Source organism: Cupressus sempervirens, chromosome 8 (genome assembly GCF_028749045.1).
Source record: "Cupressus sempervirens isolate cs-2001-9-10 chromosome 8, ASM2874904v1, whole genome shotgun sequence".
NCBI lineage: Eukaryota > Viridiplantae > Streptophyta > Pinopsida > Cupressales > Cupressaceae > Cupressus > Cupressus sempervirens.
Genome location: NC_143125.1, coordinates 590870620 through 590894247, shown reverse-complemented (window position 1 = coordinate 590894247; position 23628 = coordinate 590870620).

Sequence of the window (23628 nt, the reverse complement as noted above, 5' to 3'; positions counted from 1 at the left end):
TAGATCCAAGTTCTAACCTATAACTTGTAGAGGGTTACAATCTTGCATGAACTTGTTGTCAAGATGGTTCAAGGCAAAGGAAATGTAGACAATTCTATCATGGACATGTTGAGGCAAATTGTAGCTAGGCTAGATGTTGTTGAGACAACCCAAAGAAGAGGAGTACATATTAATGATGTTAGTGATGATAAAGTAGCAGTAGAACCTAATCATGAACCTAAATTAGAAGAAGATAAAGAGATGCTTTTAAAGGTTTTGGCTAGGGTGAATTCTAAACCTATTGTTGAAGTTGTTAGTTATGATGGGAAATTGGATACCAATGCCTTGTTAGTTTGGATTTCTGAGATGGAGAAGTTCTTTGAATATGAAGGAACCCCTAATAATAGAAACATGAAAATAAAAGTCATTGAGTTTAAGGGCAATGCTTCACTTTGGTGGGAATATTTATAATAGATAAATAGAAAAGAGGAAAAAAGAAGATAAAAACTTGGGTGAAGATGGTAGGTAAATTAAAGAAGAAGTTCCTCCCTACAAATTAAAAAATTGATTTGTTAAGGAGAATGCAAAACTTGAGGTAGAAAGATATGGTCGTGAAGTATTATACTGAGGAATTCAACAAGTTAGATATTAGATCTGCATAGGTGGATGATGATATTGAGAAAGTTTTTACATACCTTAATGGATCAAGGATTACAATTTAGAATGAGATCAACTGTATAAAGATGGATAGTGTGGAAGAAGCATACCAATATGCTTTGAAGGCTGATTTTTTTTTGACAAAGAGGCATGAACAAAGACAAAGAGGAGAAGGAGGAATATTTCATAGATGAAGAGGTAGCTCATATGAAGAAAATAGGAAATTTGATGGTATAGTACAAGGTAAAGGTAAAAGTGAATGGATAAAGGTAAGATTAAATGAAAAGGTGGTAGTGTTTACACCAAGGAAGAGGTAGTTATTACAAAGGAGGGTATAATAGAGAAGGAATCCATGCAACTTATTTTAAGTGTGGAGAAGAAGACCAAAAATCATAGTAGAAATTCCTTAGCTCAAGAAGAATCATTGATTCCACATAATGAGCCTAAAAATGGAAGGAACTTGATGATGAGGAGAAACCTGTGGAATGAGAAGGTGAATGAGCAACCTATTTTAAGGAGTTTATTTAAGACCAGAGGAATATTGTAGATAGATGTTTCAAAGTAATAATTGACAATGGTAGTTTAGATAACTTGGCATTAGAGGAATTAGTTAACAAATTGTAGTTGAAAAGGTTGAAACATCTTAAGCCATGCCATATTGGTTGGATCAACAATGAGCATAAGTTACCGGTAAGTGAATAATGCCTTGTGAAATTTGAGATTAGGAGATATAATGATGAAGTCTTGTGTGATACCATGCCTATGGATTATCATTATAATCTTTTGGTTACACCTTGGTTGTATGATTGACAAGAAGTACATATCAGAGATTGAATCAATATACCATTTGGGAAAATGGAAAGAGATAAGTGTTGTTACCCTTGATAGAGAAACTAGATGAAGATCATTGTATGATAGTTAGAGTTTTCCTATTGAATGGAAGTAAGTTTTTCAAAGATGTGAAGTTGTAGAATATTTTGCTTTGCTATAATTCCTAATACACAAAGTGATTACAATGTTAACCGAGTTCCAATAGAAGTTGAAGAGTTGCTCACCAAGTATAAGGAGATTATTTCAAAGAATGTATCAGATGGTTTACCACTAGTAATAAGTATAGGTCATTGTATGAACTTGATTCCTAGATCTAGTTTGTCTAATAAAGAACCTTATAGATTGACATCAACCAAAAATTAATAACTTAGTAGACAAGTACATTAATTATTGCAAAAAGGATTGATCAAAGAAGGTTTGTGCCTGTGTGTTGTACTTATTGTATTGGCACCTAAAAAATGAAAAATAAAGAATATGTACTTGTAATCACCCAAAAATGGTCACTTAGACTATTATCCCCCTTTCTAGCAATTTTGCATAATTTATTAATCACTCATTTTTTATCAAATCTTCGAAAAATAATTTATTCAATTTTATCCTATAGTTGGACTACTATATCCTAAGTTCTTATTTAATTACAAGGAACTTGTCTCCGTTTAATTAAATAAAAGACTCCACTACCCACTTATACTAAGTTGTGCACACATAAAGCATTATTCCCACGTCAAAATAAAAGAAAAGCCTATTTGTCTCACATGGGCTACAAAAGTCAACTCTCAATTGTGATTGGTGGGAACACTTGTACACATGGATCACTTAACTTTCATTCTCCATCCTTGATTTAACCCCTCTTTCCTCATGATCTCCATCATCTATTTTTCTTTAAAATGGAGAGCTCTCTCCTCATCTCATTACACTCATGTTTTATACTAATGTCATGTTGCAGGAATCTTAGGTACTCTTTGGTTCTTTTGGAGACTTGTCGCATCATCTCATCTCTTGCATATCATAGCAGCACAATATCATATTTCTCATTAGTGTAGCTTCTTTTCTCATACATTAGAATAGTACATCTAGCTTAAATATGGGATTTTAGCACTTCATTCTTGCTAGTATAACTTTGCATTTCTCATTCTATTAGTTTAGTTGTACTTGCATTTCATAGAATCTTTGGTTCTAAGACATTTGCACTCTTGCTCTTATTCTCGAATCTCCCATTTCATGTTGCACCTTGCAAGGGGCTGCATATCTAAACTCATTTGAGAACCATAACATTCCTTTTACACCCTTTGCATGTAATGACTAGGGAGTTCTAGGTCACCATTGAAGGCTCTTAATCGATGAGATTCCTTGCATAGAAGGACTTAGCGAAGTGTGTCCACATTTTATGCACACATTTTTAGCACCCACCATGGGGCTAGTACCAGTTTCTCGCTCTATATTCTTGTATTTAGCAATTTTTTAAATTTCTCTATGATTACAAAGAAAACAACACTTTTGTGTAGCATTTTGGCACTTCTGCACTTTGTTTTAGTGCCTCTACAAGTTCATGCAACACATTTTAACACTAAAATAACACTTTTGTTTAGTCTTTTAGTGCATTTAATTATTTGTGTAGCACTTTACAAAATTTCCAATGTTTTACTCTGAAACTATGATAATCTTTGTCTACAGGGTTTTAGTGCATTTATAGTTTTCTATAGTGCATTTGATAATTTGCGCATCGCATTTGAGCATGGTTGTAGTACTTTTGAACATTCTTGCAATGCATTTTCTTATTTGTGCAGCGCATTCACTTTTCATATTGCCCTCTTCTTTCTGTGAGGTGTTTTCATGCATTTATAGGTGTTTGAGTGCATATACAAGTTTTTGTAGCACATTTGCATTTTTAGTTGCTCATTTATAATTTTCTATACTGCATTTGCATTTTTCTATTGTGCATTTGCAACTTTCTATCGCACATTTGCAATTTTATGTTGCACATTTTTCCTATTGTGCATTTGAATTGTTCTGATGTGCATTTGCAATTTTATGTTGTGCATTTGCAATTTTCTGTTATGCATCAGCAATTTTTTGTTGAGCATTTGAATATTTCTGTAGCGCATTTGCAAAAAAAGTATTTTAGGCAACTTTTTTTTTATTGATCTGCACATTCTATGTAACTTTTTCTCTTTTTTTCAGCACATCTACAATTTATTTTAGTGTTTTTTCTCTTTTCTATAGTGCTTATACTTCTTCCTATAGTGCTTTTAAATATTTATGTATTGCCTTTACCCTGATGTGCATTTTTAGATACCAAGTCGCTTTCATTTCAATTATCTAATTTCCTGACGTGTCCTAACACTACAACATTTGAGGTCAAATTGTGATGGCGGTGTAATTTGTGGTCATTTTCATGTTTTTTTTTGCAATTGTCCTCAACGTCATCATAATACTGATGTTAGCATCAAAATTGTAAGGCCCTCACAAGCATAAAACAAAAAAAAAAGAAACACGACAATCATTTTCCATTTGTTTTGATTTTGGAGAGAGCTACGCATGAAAGAGGTGGAGAGCTATGAACCTAGTCGTGGCCCTTTGTAATCAGTGCATTTGGTTGATTTACCCTTGTGGTCTCTGCATTTCATTGTCATGTTGTGCCCCTGCTCTGTGATTTCATTGTCGTGTCATCCCCTTATGATCTACATTCCCTAGCTCTGTGATTTTCTTCAAGGTGAGAAGGGGTGTGTATGTAAATGTTATTTTTTCTTTTCCTTGTAAAAAAGTATGTCTTTATATTTCCTTCTAAGCATGTATCTCTTTATATATTCATAGAGATCTTTTCCAAGGTGCTTATTACACATATGATCTAGCTACATACATATTCCAGAATCCAAATAATAAAACAATAAAACTCACTCAACCTGTGCTAAGTGACTTACCTCAAAAACCTACACAAAAATAATGTAGACCACAAAAAATGGGTCGAGTTCGCAAGAAATTTTACAAAAACATATCATAGCAAATATTTTTAGAAAGAAACAAGCCATAACCAATTAAATGGGTCTAATGGGTCTAGTTGCTAATTAGCTGGGTTGATATATACATATATTTAACTAGGTTATGGAATCTATAAGGGAATGAGCCTCATGATTATGCATATGTGTTTGTTGCATTTATTTCCTATGATATATCTCTATATTTTGTTGTCATTCCCTTGCTCTGTGATTTTGTTGTCGTGCCCTAGCTCTGCAATTTTCTTCAAGGGTATGTAAACGTTGGTTTCTTTTCCTTCTAAAAAGGTATCTCTTTATATCTCCTTTTGAACATGTATCTTTAGAGATCTTTTTTAAGATTCTTATTACATATTAGCTGCAGAACTAAAAAATTGATCTAGTTGCATACATATTCCAAAATCTAAATAATAATAAAATAAGACTCACTCAACCCGTACTAAGTGATTTACCTCAAGATCCTCCACAAAAATAATGCAGACCAGGAAAAATGGGTAGAGTTTGCAAGAAATTTTACAAAAGCATATCATAGTAGATATTTTTAGAAAGAAACTAGCCATAACTAGTTAAATGGATCTAGTTGTTGATTAGCTAAGTTGATTACAAATTCCTTTAGAACTGTCATCAGATTCGGTGCAATAAAATAAACAATCAATTATTCCCAACTAGCAGGATCAAATACAATTTTCTGAGGTGATAAAATTGCATATGCAAGGATTTGAAGAATAACTTCAATAAAGAGTTGTGTAAGGAGTTGAAGAAGCAAGTTCTGCTTTTGCGTAAATGCCATAATCATGAGGCTCGTTCCATTGCAAAAGCCTCTACCACAATGACATTACCTCTAAACCTTGCAAAGGATGTTAAAGTGGTTCCCAACCTTGGAACACTCTTATAAGCATTTGATACTTGGGATCATCGCAGGGAGACTATGCCAATACTTGAAACACTCTTATAAGCATTTGATATTTGGATTGTAAATTCTTAAATTCTATTGTCATAATACCTACCACAACACTTTCCTAGATTCTATCTAGTGGCTCCCATAATATTCTCTATGTTGTCTAGTTGTTGTTTTCATCGTGCAGTCTCTTTGTAGAGTCATTCCTTCTTGTTCTCTTTCTAAAGCCACTCCTCCTTTTCTCTCGTGCCTTGAATTTTAATTATCAAACTTTTGAATATCTTCCTCTACCTTATCTAAAATCAACTTCATAGTCGGTTGCAACTCTAGCATAGGTGTTTGATCATCAATAGCTTTCATTTCAACACTCAAGTTTTCAAGATTATTCAACACCCTCACTTGTGGACCTCTCATGTCAAGCACTTTATGTACTATTTCAACACCATGTTCTTGCTTCTAAGCTAACAGTCCTTCAGATGCATTTTCTTGTAAAACATTAATTTTGTTGAACAATTGTAAACTCTAAGAAAGTGCATTGTTGTTTTCATGTATATATGTGTATATATATATATATATATATATATATATATATATATATATATATATATATATATATATACATGTATGCATATGTATGTATGCATGTATATATGTATATATACAAAGAGATCCTGTGGATTGTGGATTATGGATTATAAACAAAAAAGAAAAGAAAACATGGCATTTATCATTCCCCATTTGTTTGGATTGATTGTGGAGAGTTGTGCATGAAAGAGGATGGAAAGCTCCGAATGAAGGTGGAGAGCTATGAACATTGGTGGATATCAATGGAGATCTAGGATTTTGTTGTCATTCCCTTGCGATCTTCGTGCCCTTGCTCTACAATTCTCTTCAATAGGAGAAGAGGGACCTATGTAAATGTTAATTTATTTTCTTTCTAAACATGTATCTCTTGTTCGTATATAATAGCTTTGGTCAGATTCAAGGATAAATGATTATTATGATTATATGCACATGTACATGCAAGTACGTAAATCAGTTCACTATGTGAACTACTTTACATACATGCATACACACTTGCACAATACTTGTGCTAAATTAAATTAATCATTCATGTCTTGAATTCACACAAGAAATTATCCTTCCATTCAATCAAATTTATTCATGCCAATATAAGTATGCAAAAATCTATACTTATAGATTATATTATCTCTTGGCGATTGAGTAAAGATCTCATGCAAAATATCATCCAGGTAATGATCAGATGTATTCACATTAATTCATAATAGGATCTAGCAGATGATCCATTTATGTTACTTAGTACTTGTTTTGTTGAACATTTTGTTTCAACACCATGTTCTTGCTTCTAAGCTAACAATCCTTTAGATGCATTTTCTTGTAAAACATTAATTTTGTTGAACAATTGTAAACTCTAAGAAAGTGCATTGTTGTTTTCATGTATGTATGTATATATGTATGTATGTATGTATGTATGTATGTATATGCATGTATGTATGTATGTATACAAAGAGATCTTGTGGATTGTGGATTGTGGATTATTTTTTTTTAAAAACATGGCATTAATCATTCCCCATTTGTTTGGATTGATTATGGAGAGTTGTGCATGAAAGAGGGTGGAAAGCTCCAAACAAGGGTGGAGAGCTCTGAATGTTGGTGGAGATCAATGGAGATCTAGGATTTTGTTGTTGTTCCCTTGTGGTCTTCATGCCCTTGCTCTACAATTTTCTTTAATCGAATTTATTCATGCCAAACTAAGTATGCAGAAATCTATACTTACATATTATATTATCTCTTGGCGATTGAGTAAAGATCTCATGCATAATATCATCTAGGTAATGATCAGATGTATTAACATTAATTCATTATAGGATTGAGAGATGATCCATTTATGTTACTCCATACTTTTTTTGTTGAACATTTTGTTTAACATAATTAGTAATACTAGAATTATACAGCCACAACTGGTACTCTTGTTTATTTTATTTAATCATATACATTTAAGACTGTTATTTTTCTTAAAATTAGACTATATATTTGTTATCACTAAAACACAAATATAGATCTCTGATAGTTATCTTTTTAATTTCAAGATCTTCATATTTAACGTGAAGAGTTTCCCCTACTGGATAGTGGAATAGCCACAATGTGGAGTGACATATCTCATGGCTTTTTCCAGCAAATTATATTTTTATAATATTTTTGTCCTTCAAAAATATTATAGGTGAATGGTCTTCAAATTTTCCATATATTTAATAATTTTTCTCTTGTCATTTGAGGTAATTTTCTATTATGAGATAGAGACATCTATCATAAGGATGGACATGCCAATTTTGATCATCCCACTTTCAAAGTTGATTCCCTTATCTAATTAATGAAACTACTTGCAACTAACACCCGAATTTTCTGCAACTTGCTCGATCAGCAATTCGCACAAATGAATCATCACGTATCTATAAACAACATCTAATCTTCTGTAAGTCTCTCTCCTCTAAAGACCCAATCAAAACTATTCATACCAAACTAAGTATGCAAAAATCTATACTTACAAATTATATTATCTCTTCGTGATTGAGTAAAGATCAAATACAATTTTCCAAGGTGATAAAATTGCATATACAGATGTATGTATGTATGTATGTATGTATGCATGTATGTATGTATATATGTATCTCTGCACCTTATTGTTGTGCCTTTGTGATCTCTGTATAAGTATGTTTGTATGTATGTATATACATATATATACATATGTATATGTATGTATATACATATATATACATATGTATATGTATGTATATACATATATATACATATGTATATGTATGTATATACATATATATACATATATATATGTATATATATGTGTATATATACATACATACACACACACACACATGTGTGTGTGTGTTGTATGTATATATACACATACATACACACACACACACATGTGTGTGTGTGTTGTATGTATATATACACATACATATACATAAAGAGAAGTTTTTCTAATCACCTGCTGGGGAAAATATAAAGAGATACATGTTTAGAAGGAAAAGAAAAGAATATTTACATAGGTACCTCTTCTCCCCTTGAATAAAGTCGCAGAGCAAGCACTACTACGTTTGGGCTTGAACACCACAAATTACATCGTCGTCGCAAACTATCATCGCAATTTGACACCAAATGTTGTAGTGTTTCAAAGGGCACAAAGATCACAAGGGCATGACATGACAATGAAATCGCAGAGCAAGGAAACAGAGATCACAAGGGCATGACAACATAATGCAGAGATCGCAAGGGCACGATGAAAAAATCCTAGATCTCCACTAATCTCCACCAAGGGCACGTCAACGAAATGCAGAGATCATAAGGGCACGACAACAAAATGCAGCAGTCACAAGGGCATGGCAATTAAATCTCCACCAATGTTTGGATCTCTCCACCCTCGTTCAGAGCTCTCCACCCTCTTTCACACACAACTCTCCACAATCAAAACAAATGGGGAATGAATTATGTCATGTTTTTTTGTTTCTTGTTTATATCTAAAATCAACTTCACATTGTGTTATAACTGTACCATAGGTGTTTGATCGTGAATAGCTTTCATTTCAACATTTCAACATTCAAGTTTTCTCTTCATTATATAGTCCTTTCCACCCTAAAAAACCACTTTGTTACTTCATTAAAATCAAGACTTGAACAAAGCCAATGATAAAACAAAGCCCATATTCTAGAATTCAAATAATAAAACAATAAAACTCACCCAACCCGTGCTAACTAACTTAGCTCAAGATCCTACACAAACATAATGCAGACCATGATAAATGGGCAAGAAATTTTAGAAAAACATATCATAGCAGATATTTTTAGAAATAAGCAAGCCATAACCTAGTTAAATTGGTCTAGTTGCTTATTAGTTGGGTTGATTACAACTTCCTGTAGAACTATCATCAAATTAGGTACAATAAAATGAACAATCAATTGTTCCCAGGTAGCAAGGTCAAATATAATTTTCCAAGGTGATAAATTGCATATGCAGATGTATGTATTCATGTGTATATATGTATGTATGTATACATGTATGTATGTATATATTTATGTATGTATATATATGTATGCATGTATATAGAGAGAGATCTTGTGGATTGTGGAGATTAGTGGAGATCTAGGATTTTGCTGTTGTGCCTTTATGATCACTGCATTTTGTTGTCATGCCCTTGTGATCTTTGCATATCATTGTCATGCCCTTGTGATCTCTATATATGTATCTATGCATATACATAAATGTGTGTGTGTGTGTGTGTGTGTGTGTGTGTGTGTGTGTGTGTGTGTGTGTGTGTGTGTGTGTGTGCATATAAATAGAGAGATCTTGGCACAACAGAAAAACAATAAAAGTCGCTCAACAGGTAGATTGGCCACAGGTATTGTCACAAGATTTTAAACATAACTATATAAGGAGTGAGTTAGGATGTATATAGGTTAACCTTACATTAATTGTAAACTACAACACAAAGGTTGCACCAGGGTATTACAATATTTTAATTATAGAAAATCGTCTGATTCGCTAGAGTGGGTTTATGATGGCAAAGCGTTGTATTAGGTGAGAAAGTTCACTAGTGGTTATAAGAATACAACTACATCAAAATAATTAGAAACCATAACTACATATTTGTTAGAGTGAGTAGTTTAAGGGTCTTGATCCCATGGATACGAGTATGTAGGTAGCCTGGTAGGTAGAGTATGTCTCCAGTGTACAGATTCCTTGGACGTAGTTAGGTAGCACTTAACCATGTACATATGTATGTATGCATGTAGCTATTCTCTACTTAATAGTTTCATCCACATGAGGGTGGGAGGGGGGGGGATCAAGTTGAGTTTGCACCTTTGAAAATACTTCATGTCCATTATTTGCGCTCTCTGAATCAAAGGTATATAACTTTATCACTTGTAACTATAATTTTTAAATAGTACAAACCACAATAGTTTCTTATAATTCTATGGTTCTTTTTGTAAGTTTATAAAATTGAAGTTTAAATAATAATTGCATTTATATACATTTTTTTCAAGTTTTATGTTTCTCTTTTTCCTAACTCATAGTCCAAGAATAATTTTTCAAAACACATACTAACCAATTGGAGATTAAGCCAAAAAATTGTAAGAACAATTGTGCCAAAGAGCTAAAAAAAGATGATTGTGCATGATAATCATCTTTTTATGTTCTTTTTGGCACAGTTGTTCTTACATTTTATGATTTTTGGTGAGAACAAAATTCCAAACTAATCAAGTAGGTGATAAGACCTGTGTCTTATGATAAGACATGTTTCTTTATTTAATAGAAATCCTAGAATATATCTAATTGAGTTTATTTTTATTTGGTTTTGGCTAATATTTCTAAGGAGAAAATCTAGCTGAAATATCATATAGAAATCCTAGAATATATATATATAATTTAGTTAAGGGAAAATTTGTTCAGCTTTTTAAAGAGTATCTATATTTAATGATTGATTTCTTTTGAAATGGGGTTTGAAATATGTTTACTTGTCTACACCTCTTAATTATAACTATGTTTTCTATGTGCTCAAGAAATGCGAGTTTTTGAAATGCCAATTTGACTTCAATTAGATTCAAGAAAATTAGCTAAGATGGGGTATTAACAATGTAGGAACATGTTGGAAAACTTAGTGGACTATGTTATTATTTGTTCTATGTTTGCCAGTAAATTTAACTAGAATGTTAGGATCTAGTAGACTTGGTATTTTGTGCCTATCTTATTAAAGGTTTAAAAGAATTGTAGATAAATAACTTGATTTATGGGTTTTGAATTGTATTGGCATGCTCTCCCTATGAGGACCCTCAGTACTTATTACTACTATTAAATTGGTCCAATTGCTGATTAGCTAGGTTGATTACAAACTCCTATAGAACTGTCATCAAATTAGGTACAATAAAATGAACAATCAATTGTTCCTAGCTAGCAGGATCAAATATAGTTTTCCAAGGTGATAAAATTGCATATGCAGATGCATCACTTGAATGTCAGGCATGAAGCACATTCTCCAATTTATAACAAATGGTTGGATATAAAGCCTCCATACACTAGCCCAACAATGGAAGCCAAGGATGTAACCATGTATGTAATGACACACTCTCCCTATGAGGATCCCAAGTATCTAATGTCATTGTTAATTTGGGCATCACTATATGATCTAGAATGTAATGAAGTACTGAAATCAGCAGTAACTTCTCCCATGTCTCTAGAAAATGTAGCATAGATTATGGGTCCCTTGGTTCTTAGGAATTTGTTCTCACTGCTTGAAGAATAACTTTAGTGAAGAGTTGAGTGTAAGGAGTTGAAGAAGCAAGTTTTTCTTTTGTGTAAATGCCATAATCACGAGGCTCATTCCCTTGCAGAAGCCATAACCCAGTTATATATACATATATATCAACCCAACTAATCAACAACTAGACCCATTTGTTGGTGCAAATATGTATTTCTTATTTACACTTTACTTAAGTTTACTTAGGTTAATGAATTATTTTATTATTTTATTTTGTGAGACACTTAGGAATTTGCACACCTTTTTGAGTTTTCATGTTGACAATACAGAAGTACGCAACTCTAATTCAACATATGGTGTCTACAACACTAGAGTTTGCATCATTCACTAAGTTGTCATATAAACAACACAATTATTCACACTCCTTTTTTTAGCACATGTTGTCTACAACATAAATTTGTGTGTTACACTCTTGTAGGCTTATCCTCTCATCATTGCACTTACTTCTGTGCTTAATGGAGGATAACCCATGTCTGGTGGACATGTGCCTAATTGTATGACTTATCATGTAGCTAATTCTTAGGCATTCTAGATGCATCTTAGAGGCCTTTATATACAGACACTCCTAGTGTACTTTAATGCATATTGAATCAAATACATTGTTATTCTGATCATACTCCTTCATGGTCTATAGTTGTAATTGTGTTTAAGTTCTTAGTTCTTGGGTGAATTTTTCCCTAAGGCAAATTCTTACACCATTTAACTGGGTTATGGCTTGTTTCTTTCTAGAAATATCTGCTATGATATGTTTTTGTAAAATTTCTTGCGAACTCTACCAATTTTTCCTGGTCTGCATTATTTTAGTGGAGGATCTTGAGGTACATCACTTAACACCTTAAAAAAGATCTTTCTCTATAAATTTTTATGTATGTATGTATGTATGTACCCTTTTGATTGCTGCATTTTGTTGTCGTGCCCTTGTGATCTTTGCATCTCATTGTTGTGCCCTTGTGATCTTTGTATATGTATATATGTATGTATATAAATAGAGAGATATTGGCACAACAAAAAAACCAAAAAATCACTCAACAGGCAACATGACAACAGATGCAATGGCAACGCCTATTAGTAAGTAGATTCCTCTCTCTCTCTCTCTCTCTCTCTCTCTCTCTCTCTCTCTCTCTCTCTCTCTCTCTCTCTCTCTCTCTCTCTCTCTCTCATTTTTCATGTGTTTATTTCACTTTAACTATTATTTCTTAGGGGGAATTTTCTAATATTGGATTAATTTAATGAATGAGGTGATGAGTACATTCCTATATGCACCTATGTGATGAATTTCCCATGAGAAATGAAGATGGATTTCCCCTGAGAGTAGCAGGAGGCAATGAAGACATTCTAGGTACTTTAAAGATTGATCCTTTCTTAAAGATTTTTTATGCAGAAGCATTGAGATTGAATTTTGGTGGAGTTATGGTTTTTATGGTTAGGGATGTGTTGGAGACACATTAGAGAACCTTTCCTGATGATTGCATAGAGATTGGATGGATTGAGTTGAAGCTTGAGCTATTTGTACCTTGCCGCTGGAACTGCATTTTTCTAGTTTCTAGGTGCATTTTGTAGAGCGTGTAACTAATTTTTCTTAATTAATGAGAATATATTCACTTTATAGATTGAAGAGGACCTAGATTATTTTCTTGTATCAAGAGCACAAGTCCTAATTCATTATAGGTTGGGAGATATAGCAATTCTCCCAAAGTATCGATTTCTAGCAATTTTGCGCGACAGTCTACTGTGTGAGACTTTCAGGATGGATGTGCACATTTACTTTTGGAATAAGCCTTTGTGAATTTATGGGGTTTTAGAGGACTTAAATTTTTACCTAAGTTTCAAAGTGTGAGTTCTAATTCAATCGGAGCTAGGAGATATCATGATTTTACTCGGATATCAATTTGTAGACATTTAATTGTTGTTGCAGGCCGACTTGTGGCATTTAATTTAAGTATTTGTATATTTAATTTGTGTTTTGGGATGACTTTTGGCTTAGATTGGTATAAGTAGGGGTCTTTTGGTCTCTTTTAGTCATTCAGAGGAGGAGTGAATGTGGGAGCAACGAAAGGGCGAGTTTTTCCGAGTCTGTGGATAGAGCATCGAATGTGAGGTAGTTTACAATAGGATTGTGACGAAGTTGTGAATGTGTGGACAGAGCAAAAAATGTGATGAAGTTTACACTTGGATCTTGTATAAAGTTTGAGTAGAGCTAGGGTTGAGGCTATAAAACAAGGAGATTTCTTGGTGGGCTTGTGAGCACAAGTTTAGATTCCTTGGTGGTTTCTTCTAGATTGTTGTTATATTACATATCTAGAGTAGCTAGGATTAGTGTTGTGAGTTGGATCTTGAGGGATCTTGCTAAACTAATATTGTAATTGCTTTTGTATTTGGATCTAACCTAGAAGGCCTTACAACCAGGCATATTTCATGTAGTCAGTAATATTTATAAATCAAGTATTGTAATTTGGTATTAGATCCTGTGTTATTACTTCTTGTTGTGGTGTTTCCACTGCATGGTTATTTGTTGGGGGCTATGACATCTCCTTTGGGGATACTCCTACCTTGCACTACATTAGCTGGTATTAGAGCAAAGGTTGTTCCTGAGTGTGTAGACATATCGCCAAAGTTGAGGTAGTTTGCATCAGTACTTGGGTTAAAGAAGTAGATCTAATTTGATCTTGATCTGGTGGTAGATTTTCTTTTTGGAGTCATAAATCTCTTAATTGCGAGGTGTTCAGATCATGGTTCTAACTTCCAATTGTAGAGGGCTTACAGATGGATCGATGGATGCAAAGATGGAAGTTTAATCTTGTTGAGGCATGATCATAGAGAATTTTTGGATTGCAGATATGTGGTCTTGGACTTGTGATGTGGTTATTGATTGTTCATGTGAGGTGGCAGTTTGCGATCTGACTTACAAACAATTATTTTTTTCATAAGGAGTGTGGGAAGGATTTGTTGCAGAGGTTTTACAAAGATCTTGGGGGATGGCTCCAAGAGGATTGGACCCTCAGATGATTATGAATCTTTGTGATGTGGTGGAGAGGAATTTTTCTAAGATGTCTACTTGGTTTGGAGCTAGTTCAGCTAATCTAGATAAGGATAGGATGAGAAAGGCATTCCGTAGATGTTTTTGGAGTTGGAGTCTATTGACCTGGAAGAGAGTTGTTTGGTCAGTTAAGAGACGTGTTCATGAAAGAATATGGCATACCAAGGTCAAGGTGGAAGAGGTTGGTTTTGTTGATCAAATTGTGGAGTCTAATACAAAAATTGCAGAGCAACTAGAGGTTGTTGCTGAAGATATTCCTTACCTTGTTGATGTTTGGATGGAGATTTGTTTTCATGATTAGTTAGTTGAGTCTGACATGGAGATTGTGGAGCAATCGGTCGTGGATGATCTAGTTGTTATTGGTGATGATTTGTATGTTGTAGAGCATCTTGTTGTGAGCAATGAGACTGTTGGTGTTGAGAGTTTGGCATGTGTTGATGGAGATCCACATGCTGTTGCTAATATTGAGATTGTTGTTGCTAGTATGGATTCACTAGTTGTTGATGTTGATGAGGGTTTGTTGATGGAGCATTATGTTTAGTTTGTTCTTGGGAGTGAGCATATTGATTGGGTGGTTGAGATTTTGGTGCTTGATAGAATGATGAGGATGTGGATGATGTGTAGTTTAGTTTTCTTGTCCCTATTGAAGTGGAAGCCTTTGGTAAAGATGAAGTTGGTTGCAGATCTTTCTTTGGGCATCAAAGTATGGGACATACTTTTCTATTTACTTGGGAAGTCTGATGCAGGAGCATCGAGATTATATTTTGGTGGAGTTATGATTTTCATTTCTAGGGATGTGTTGGAGACACATTGGATAACCTTTCCTCATGATTTCATAGAGATTGGATGGATTGAGTTGAAGCTTGAGTTGTTTGTACCTTGCAGTTGGAACTGCATTTTTTTGGTTTCTGGGTGTCTATTGTAAAGCATGTAACTAATTTTCCTTAATGAATGAGAATCTTCACACTTCAAGGATTAAAGAGGGCCTAGAGTACTTCCTTATTTCAAGAGTGCAAGTCCTAATTCATTATAGGTTGGGAGATATGACAATTCTCTTGGAGTATCGATTTTTGGTAGTTTTGAGCGATAGTCTATTGTGCGAGACTTTCAGGATGAATGTGCACTTTTCCTTAGGGAATCAACCTTTGCACATTTATGGGGTTGTAGAGGACCTAAATTTGTACCTAAAATTTGAAGTGTGAGTTCTAATTCAATCAGAGCTAGAAGATATCACGATTGTACTCAAATATCGATTTGTAGACATTTAATTGTTGTTGCAGGCCGACTTGTGGCATTTAATTTATGTATTTGATTTAATTTGTTTTTTGGGCTGACTTGTGGCTTGGATTGGTATAAGTAGGGGTCTTGTGGAGTCTTTTAGTCATTTATTTGGAGGAGGAGTGAATGTGGGAGTAGCTAAAAGGTGAGTTTTCCTGAGTGTGTGGACAAAGCACTAAATGTGAGGTAGTTTACAATAGGATTGTGATAAAGTTGTGAATGTGTGGATAGAGCACCAAATGTGAGGTATTTTACACTTGGATCTTGGATAAAGTTGGAGCAAATCTAGGGCTAAGGCTAGAAAACAAGGAGATTACTTGGTGGGCTTGTGAGCACAAGTTTAGATTTCCTTGGTGGTTTCTTCCAGATTGATGTTATGTTACATATCTGGACTAGCTAGGATTAGTGTTGTGAGTTGGATCTTGAGGGATCTTGATGAACTGATATTGTAATTGCTTTTGTATTTGGCCCTAACCTAGAAGGCCTTACAACTGGGCATATTGCATGTAATCACTTATATTTATAAATTAAGTATTGTAATTTGGTATAAGATCTTGTGTTATTGCTTTTTGTTGTAGTGTTTCTACTACATGGTTATTTGCTAGGGGCTAGGACATCTCCTTTGGGGATACTCCTTCCTTGCCCTGCATCAATTTTAGATGTTAATGGGGAATTTTTTTTTTTTGGGGGGGGGTGTGTGTGGGAAAATAAGCTTCCACCTTCGCATGGTTGACCCTAATTAGTAGAGAATATTAAACTATTCTTGACTCTAGAATGTAATGAAGTATTGAAACCAGTAGTAACTTCTCCCATGTCTCTGAAAAATGTAGCATAGGTTCTAGGTCCCTTGGTTCCTAGGATTTTTTAGCAGCTATTCTCACTGTTGGAAGAATAACTTCAATGAAGAGTTGAGTGTAAGGAGTTGAAGAAGCAATTTTTTCTTCTATGTAAATGCCATAATCACGAGGCTCATTCCCTTGTAGAAGCCATAACCCAGTTAAATATACATATATATCAACCCAACTAATCAACAACTAGACCCATTTAACTGGGTTATAGCTTATTTCTTTCTAAAAATATTTGCTATGATATGTTTTTGTAAAATTTCTTGTGAAATCTACCAATTTTTCCTAGTCTGCATTATTTTAGTGGAGGATCTTGAGGTACATCACTTAGCACCTTAAAAAAGATCTCCCTATGTGTGTGTGTGTGTGTGTGTGTGTGTGTGTGTGTGTGTGTGTGTGTGTGTGTGTGTGTGTGTGTGTGTGTGTGTGTGTGTGTATTTATCCATACATACATGTAGGTATGTATGTATGTATGTACCCTTGTAATCACTGCATTTTGTTTTCGTGCCCTTGTAATCTTTGCATCTCATTGTTGTGCCCTTATGATCTCTATGTGTGTGTGTGTGTGTGTGTGTGTGTGTGTGTGTGTGTGTGTGTGTGTGTGTGCGTGCGCGCGCGTACACATGCGTGTATATGTGTGTGTGTATGTATGTAAACAAAGAGATCTTGGTACAACAGAAAAACAACAGAATTCACTCAACGGGCAACATGACCACATATGCAATGACAGTGCCTATTGGTAAGTGGATTCCTCTTTCTCTCTCTCTCTCTCATTTTTCATGTGTTTATTCCACTTTAACTATTATTGCTTAGGAGGCATTTTCTAATATTGGATTCATTTTATGCATGAGGTGATGAGGACATTCCTAGATGTACTTGTGTGATGAATTGCCCATGAGCAATGAAGATGGAATTCCCTTGAGAGTAGCAGGAGGCAATGAGGACATTCTATGTACTTTAAAGACTAATCCTTTCTTAAAGATTTTAGATGTTAATGGAAAATTTAGATGTGGGTGGGGGGGGGGGGGGGAATAAGCTTCCACATTCACATGGTTAGCCCTAATTAGTAGAGAATATTAAACTATTCTTCAAACCAAGTGAAGCTGAAAAATAACCTATGATTGTATGACAACTAATTGTGTGAATCTCTTGGTTTCAGGCAATGTAGAAGGACGCCATAGTTCAATATGCAATGTCAATTCATATGCATACAACATCATGGCTAAAAAATGTTGCATTTTCATTAGAGGTCTTTAATTAGGTATTTTAAGTTATAGACCATCACAAGCATTGTTCATGATGATGGTCTATAATTTAAAAAACTTAATAGACCTATTAAATTAATATAATCATGTTGCATTTTTTAGCTCCGCCTATTGTCCATGCATAAAGAACACAGTTGCATGTGCATTCTCAATTCAAAGTGGTAGAATCTTATTTTGGATATGATGGAAAAATGACATGCACCAAAAGATGGGAAAATGATGTCACTTTTGTAGGTCTAGAACCTTTTTTTGTACTTTAAACATTTATCATTTCTTAAAGACTTTAGATGTTAATGCGGAATTTTAGATGTTGTGGGGGGGCAAATGATCTTCCACCTTCACATGGTTGGCCCTAATTATTATAGAATATTAAACTATTCTCGAAACTAAGTGAAGATCAATATTAATCTATGATTGTATCATAGCTATTCAATGTTTTTTGCCCATTTTTTTAATTTATACAACACGACATCGCAATTGCGACAGCTGGCTATTGATCCCACAACATTCCTACCACATGCCTATCCTAATTACGATGGAGGTTTCCAATGGCTTGTTGTGGGACCCATAGAATTTTTGTCATACAAACACAGCAATTGTGACAGTGTCTTTGACAAATTTCCATCCCAATTCTTATGGTGAACATGAATGGTTTGCCAAAATAATAGCCCAATTTACAACATCTGCAGTCATCACGATTATGATGGTAACGTTTGATATCACAACTTGTAGTAGCAAAAGTTTGACGCCCATTTGATGGGAGCCAATTCTGACTAATGTCGGTTGGGTGACGAGTTACTATCATAATTCGGGCCCAAATGTAGTAGTGTAACATTGGTCTTATAGGGTTTATTTCAAATTTTCTAACCTTTTGATGCCCTAACCTTGTGGTTTTGTAGGGGTTGCTCACTTGCTTGCTAAAAAAAGGAACACTTGTCAAAGATAAAAAGGGTTACTAATGTGTTTGTAGGGCTGCCCAAGCAAGCAAACAAACCAAGTCTTTCTTGTATTTTATTTCATTTTCAAATGCGGCATTAGATTAGTCATTTAATTTCATAGGAACATAAAATTTTCAAATAGAGTTCATTTTTGGTAGGAGAGTATGCTCTCCACCTTATAAGTGAATCATAAATCTTAACCCTTCATTAGATCTCGAAATTCAGTAGGATACTCCACTTTTTAGTAGTTTTAATTAATCTTCTTGGTGTGTTTGGGGGAAGTACTAAGGAATAGGAAAGTATGTTCTCCACCTTTTAAGGTGAATAAAAAATCTTGACCTCTTTGGCATGGATCCATTTTGTTGATCTCATTAGTGATATTTTACCTTTAGTGGGCCTACTATTGGTGGAAAGATAACAATAGGAATGACCCAAAGTGGGAACAAGCAAAACCCAGCTAACCTGACCCACTATAATTACAAACCCCTTGACAAAGGCCAAAGACTTGGGGGGTGTAACACTTGTCTTCACCTAGGGAGAGTACTTTGTGAGATTAGGACCATGAGGAAATCACTAAGTGAGAATGGTTAAGGTACTCTTGTGGCCACGAGGTCCATTACTTATCACAAGATAAGGTGTTATGTTATCATGTGCAAGTGGGATGTTGTGAATGAGACCCTTTCTAAATAGTTTGGGATTTAGAAGCTACCTTTATTATTTGCTCAACATCTTGGTGCAAGGATCGATCCTAGTGGACTACCCAAATCACCCCAAGAATTTACACTCACCATTTATGTCCCTTTAGTTGTGTTCGTAGTACTTCCATGACAAAGCCAACATCTATTGTGGGAATCCACTTTGTGTGAGATGAGGGGGCACCAAGCATGGGCCAAGTTGTTGAGTAATGAGCCATGCCCTTTAGATAGAATGTGCTTGATGTGTCTTCATTTGTGCTAGACCTATGGAAATTATTTTAACATACACATATGGTAGTTCTAGGGCTTTCTTATGAGACCTCACATATGCTTGTATCATTCAAGGTTGTTTTTTCCCTTATTTGATTTCTTGAAGACTACTCTATGTATCACTATCTTGTTTGGTAAAAACTTGCCTTTGAACATCAAACTTCCCATGTTATCCCTATCGTCAAACTTTTTCAACCAAGTCCAAACATTTTGCTCGTGTTTCTTATTAGAAGGAGTTCCATCATTTGACTTTGTTTTGTTATGTCTCTAGTGCTTGAACTTTCTCAAAGTGGCTCTCTGGTCTAACCACTCTTGGTCTTTTCCACCTTCTCGATCTATGTCCACTGACTAGGACTCACTTTTGCTGAAAGGTTACCTTGATCTATTGACTACACTCTTTGATTGGGAAAGTCATTCACTTGTCATCTCTCTTGATTTATCTACTTTGATATTTGGGCTTCTTGCCTAGCTCTTAACTTGAGTTGCTAGTGTTACAAGATTCTTTGAAATTTTTCTTGACAAGTCACTCATTCATTGCTACCTCTCTTTGACAAGTGAACACTCTGCCTCTCTAGTTTGGACATCAAGTTATCTTGTGTCACCTTATTAGCTTCCTCTAGTCTCCTTCATGCTTGATGTTCTATCTACCACTATGGCATTCAAACCTTGTGCTACCAAACCTCAACCAAGTCTAGATGATCATGAGCTCTTCTATGTTGTTAAAGAGCTTCAAGATCTATATGATTGATACAAAGAACTAGAAGAAATGAAAAATCTTTCTTACCTTCATCTCACTATGTGCATTATAGAATGAAGTCTAAAATTGAGAAAAGGTTAGAGGAAAGAATGGAATCATCACATGATCTTCCCTTAAGCTCTAAATATGCACAGGAGTCATATTCTTAAAGATATCAATTGACTTCATTGATTGGATATAAAGACCTCCTTAGAGAGCAAGCAAGTGATACCTCCTTTGAGCCTATGCCAAGCTTTCATGATAAACATATCTTTGATTAATATATTGATGTATCCTATACACTTAATGAAAAACAAGAAGATCTTAAACATACTCTTGAAATAAATTTTACTCCCTTGGAAGATTCTTATGATGTCATCTTGCAAACACTTCTTGAAATGAGTTCATCACATTACCAGACAATTCTAAACCTTATGAACCTAAAATCAAACCTCCATGGTGGAGAGGTGATCACTTTTGTAATTATCATAGAACCCCCCTCCCCCCCCCCCCCCCTTATATAATTGATGAACTATTTGGATGGACCAGAGAGAATGTGTCACTAAGGTAGGTAGGCCCTACTACACTAATGGGTGTGTGTGTAGAATGCTCTGAGGGAAGGGACATAGGGCACCCTGCATAGAGGCAATATAACCACCCACCAATGGTTATCCAGCCACAAATGTTTATACCTTCCATAGCCCATAAAATTTTAGGTAGGGGCCTATAGAATGATAGGGCCCAACGATTAGATCCCCACCCTACATGTAGAGGCATAATCTGCTACCCACCCCCCTATAGTCCCTCCCACCTGGTGGGAATCATAGTTTCGGTGGAAAGGTTGTAGGTGGGCGAGAGCTAGCCGTGGAATTGGGAGGGCAATGACCCTACTATGGGAAAAGGCCCTATAATAATATACCTCAATAATCTATGGGGGTGGCCTCCCACCAAGTATATTCAGTTGGGCAGCAGTGATTGATCGGATAGTGTTTTGAACTTGTTGAGTTGAGGATCGGCCATTGTTCGGGAATACGTAATATGTTCCATGCGAATGAGTTTACTTCTTAGCGCCCACCCTTAGATCCAATCCACTCGCCGACGAGTTGGTGTCAGAATGGGAATAGATGTCAAATGATGGTCTCCTACTACCGGATGGTCGAGTCAGTTGTCCACCACCCTCTGCTCCTCACCATAGAATAGTAGGGGCCACCTAACCCAAAAAATGTTGTCGATTAATTCGTCATAGGGGCCCATCCCACCGATACAACCTGGGTGGGAATTTCCCATATATCTCTATCTGCAGCAATAATAGAAGAATAGGCCCTTACAATAATATAGAAGGGGGCACAATACAAATAATAGGCCCCTATAATTTTATGTTATGGATCTGCCCACCATAAAATTATAGGGGTCTAGGCAGGTGGAATAATATGTTTGGGGGCGACCATAGCCATAGCCATATCAGATCCACTCATCTGCCTCAAAATTCTAGGGTGCCTTATCATTCTATAGGGAGGCCCTACTATCTATAGGCCTAAAGAATTATGGCATTTTATTTGCCTATTGGGCCAATTGTAGAGATAAATTAAAGATGCAATATTCCTTGGATGGACCAATATTAAACCCCCAGGCACTGGGAATGGGATTCCTTGCCAACACTAGGCCACTGTTGCTTACTGCCCAGAATAGTAGGGGCCAAATAGAATTATTGATGGGGCCGCTACCTTAGAATAGTAGGGTCCGCTACCTATCCCTATCTCCACTCAAATATAAGGTAGGGGTGCCTAACGGGGCTAGCGTAGGACCTCCCATTCTATCTGAGGTTATCCCTCATCCTCCTTGTGTTAGATGTTTAGGAAGACTAATCATCGGGTGGCCTCGAGGGTAGAACCAGTTGACCATTAGAACAACTATTTGAATTCTCAAACCCCTACCTATTGTTTCTTGTCGGCTATGAGGACAAAGAATGTTAGGTTGTCACCCATTAGAATAGTAGGCAATCCCCTATCATTCTATAGGTTCATTGTCCAGAACTAGCTTAACCAATGACCTCATTCAGGTCATAAAACCAAGAATTACATAGATTTGAAGCATAAAGTCCAAGATCTTATCAATGATAAGGTAGTTGGAACTAAGAACTCTAATGACTCATGTGATGAGACCATTTCTCTTGAGCAAGATCATATTGATGAACCTATGTTTAGTGATGGTCTCCATAACACCCCTACTTCTTCCAACACTCATAAACCTCTTCAGACTTCATATATTTCCAAAATTCTTCCATCAAACAAAGAACCTAATTCTTTCCGCATTGACTATGTGTACCCTCAAGGGCTACCTTTGAAAGAAACTCAAGCTAATCTTCACTTGGTTGCAAATATTTTATGTCTTACTACAAATAAAGATCCTCAACCTTCATATGCTACTATGCCTACTTCAAGCATTACCCCATTCCCTCTTCATTCTCCCTTTTCTTTAGAAGTGGCTCCATGTCCAAAGGACTCTAAAAAATCTAAAGATATAAATTTTAAGAAAGATCAAGATCAAACACCCTTTCATCTCCTTCAAGATGTCACTCTTCCATATCCTATATCTTAGCCACCTCCTAAGTATGATGAAGACATCACTTCCACTATTTCCATTGAGATTATTGAAAATCATGAAAAAATCACTATGCCTATGCTATCTAAAGAAAATTATCAAGATCAAAGTATCCCCTTGTAGTCTACTTCTCCACATCCACTTGAAAACTATGCTCAAGCTTCAAATGATCCTATCAAAGTTTTTGCTCCCATTAAAGCTACTCATGAGTCTATTAATGGCCTTGGTCACATTGCTCACTTTAAATATGTTT